The following is a 3,308-nucleotide window of genomic DNA, read 5'->3' on the forward strand; positions in this document are numbered from 1 at the left end:
AGTTGTAGTGTTGCTCAGTGGTGAAGTTTCTACTTAAAGGTTCGAAGTTCGAACGTTTTAGATCAGATCAGCTAAAGAAAATACACTGACCTTTTACTGTATTTTATTATACTAGCTGTGCCCCGTGGCTTTACCCGCACTGTTCCGCTCCTATTGAAACAAACAAACTCTTCAGCTTTATAATATTAGGTATACCCGGCGCGGACTAAGATGATCCCTATGACACTGACAGTTATTCTCAAGAGACAAACTTGTAATGGCGTCACCATTAAATTAGAAACGTATTGGAGGCGTCTAAAAATGGCATTTATTAATTTTTACGTAGCTTTATGCCATTACATTGATATTCCGTTGGAATTATAACAATTCTTAACATTAACGAGAAATTATATCAATCTGACTTTACGTTTACGTCCTTCAAAACTTACATCGTTGGCATTTATCGACTAGTGCGGAAAGTATCGATAAACAAATTTCGATAATGGAAACGAGTTCACATTTTTTCCATGCTTAAGCTATAGTTCATTCACTATTGAATGGAACAGAAGATCGCAGCATAATTAATTAATTAATTACCGTTCGCGTTAATTTACTTACCTATGATAATATAAGTTTTTTAGAAAAATTAAATGGGGGATTCCATTTTCATGATAAAATAATATACACTGTGTTAAACGGGTTAAAAATTACGAGAAAATGATAAGGTGCATTTTTACGTTTTGGAAAACTTTCGTTTTACTTACTTACTTCGTTTACATAATAGACGTTAAAAAATCATTTTATAATATTTGTAAAAACATGTTTACCGACGTGGCTGAATGCAAACCACGCCTTTGCCTATAAAATAGTAAAGTATCGACACGATCCATCATACGAGCAATCACTAAGAGGAACTGTCATAGGGATCATCTTAGGCCGCGCCGGGTATAGTGTAGATTTTTTGCACTTTGCCAGCAGGCACTTGTATTCGCAATTTAATAAAATTACTTACTGCATAATTATTGTGTGTGTGTTTATAATACATCAAATTTTAACTGTATATTCAAACTACAACGAGTCATCTTTTAATACCCTATATAATATTTTAATACCCACAAGCCAATCGACCTAAAAACCAATATCTATATACAATATGTAAAAAATATCATATTATGTATTACCCTGTTACTTATAAAGGTATTTCGGCAAAGTTCGTAAATTCCATTTATCTGGAGATGACAAAAGGCCTAGCTAACTAACTGCCTCGACCCAGCCACCTTGCTGCTTTGACAAAATATGTACTGTCGGCAGAAACAGTTTTAATATTTTTTTGAAGTTTTTTTTTTTTTATTATAAATAATTTTAGTACTTAGTTGCAAATCGAGTTATTGGTTATGTGAAAGGTGTAGATGGTAGATAAATACAATAAATATATAAATAAGATTTAAGGATGAATTTACGAAAATTCGTTCTTTAATTTTTGTGTATGAAAATAATTCGCTTTTTTACAAACAAACCATCTAAATAATATCATTATTTATCGAGTTTTAAGGTACACAAAACAAGATTAAATTATTTAAGTGCGAAGTTTGATATAAAAGAAAATAATTTTAAGCCCAGTCAATCCAAACGGCACTAATTAAATTATCACAATCAAGGCATTTGTAACTTCAAAGCAAAAACTTTACGACAACTTAAGGGCCCTTAGTAGGTGAACACGGCAAAATGGACTGTTTTCTATGAGCTATAATTGAAAATATTGAAGTTTTTTCGTACTGGAATTTCTAATATGTATTACAGAACGTATGTGTGATGGGATGACTGTTTCCAAAACACGATTGGAAAAATTTTGCTCGATAAAAAAAAATCCTGAAGTTATCTCTAAAATATCATATAAATGCTCATTACAACCGTATTTTACGATAATAATTCGTATAAAATCACAAATACATAGGTATTTACCTTGTCGATTTCGTGACTGTTTTAGATTTTGAAAATACTAAATATTTTCATTCACTTTTTGATAAAAATGTGAATGGCGGTTACGATTTTTAGTTTCGAGCACGTTGATTCCATACTAAACGCGGACCCCCTCACCGCTTACCTCAGGCCCGAATAGCTGGATTTTCGCTGACCGCCTAACCCCCCTTAATACACAAAACATTTCACTTTAGAGTTTAGACTAGACTTATTTTTGTTATAGATTCAAATGAAAACGATTTAATAATTAGTAAAAAGTACTGACACTTCTTAAGGTAACAATTATTATAAAAATAACTATACCGTATTTAAATTATTGTCATAATCAACATCAAAATCGGGACATCCAGTTGAAATTTCCAAAGTAACGAACGCAAAAAAATACCGTCTCCCTTTTTGTGAAGTCGGTTGAAAAAGACAACTGACATTCCGCTCTTACAAATTGGCGCGAACGCACTCCATTGATTGGCTCGAAGTCTTTATTTGTTGACGCTACATACAATCACGTTGACACACAAATATTTGTTCGTTAGTCGCCGCACTGGAGCGAGCTGTATCGGATGTACTAAGCCTTTGTTCAAGAATTCACACACAATCTACTATAAGGTTATAGCCTCCTGGTACTTGATGAAATGTATGCTGGATATTTTATATGAGAAAAGAGTTTTTTTTATAAGTATTTTTTATTAAAGGCGAGTTTAACAGCTTCTGGTACCTATGTTCTGGTTAGCTCTGTTAGTTAAAATGACAATATATGAAAGTTTATGTTAAATAGTGACAAATAGGCTATCAGGGAAATTAACAGCAAGCCGTAAAGACGTCAGTGAAAGTTATTGTTTTTTCTTTAATATCTGTGTACCTTATTTTCTAATTACGTGGGTTTGCTATGTGTGTCTGTGTTTGAAATTAATGTAATAAGGTATATGTATACCGATCGATTCTGTGTGCTTTTATCCATAATATCTATCCGGTTACTTTTGCAATTGTTTGCTATAGGAATTAAACTGACAGGTAGGTAAGCTAAACACAGCATATCCATATGTTAGGACACTGGTTTAGGAGACGTAGAACTTTGATAAGTAGCATTTTAACATAATTATTATAAGACCATAACACAATTATGAACTCTACATTCTATAAACTAGCTTACCGCCCGCGGCTTCGCCCGCTTGGTCTAAAACCTAATAAATTATATACTAAAACCTTCCTCTTGAATCACTCTATCTAATAAAAAAAACCGCATCAAAATCCGTTGCGTGGTTTTAAAGATTTAAGCATACAAAGGGACATAGGGAAATAGGGACAGAGAAAGCGACTTCGTTTTATACTATGTAGTGATACCGACTATC

Source organism: Colias croceus, chromosome 27 (genome assembly GCF_905220415.1).
Source record: "Colias croceus chromosome 27, ilColCroc2.1".
Taxonomy (NCBI): Eukaryota; Metazoa; Arthropoda; class Insecta; order Lepidoptera; family Pieridae; genus Colias; species Colias croceus.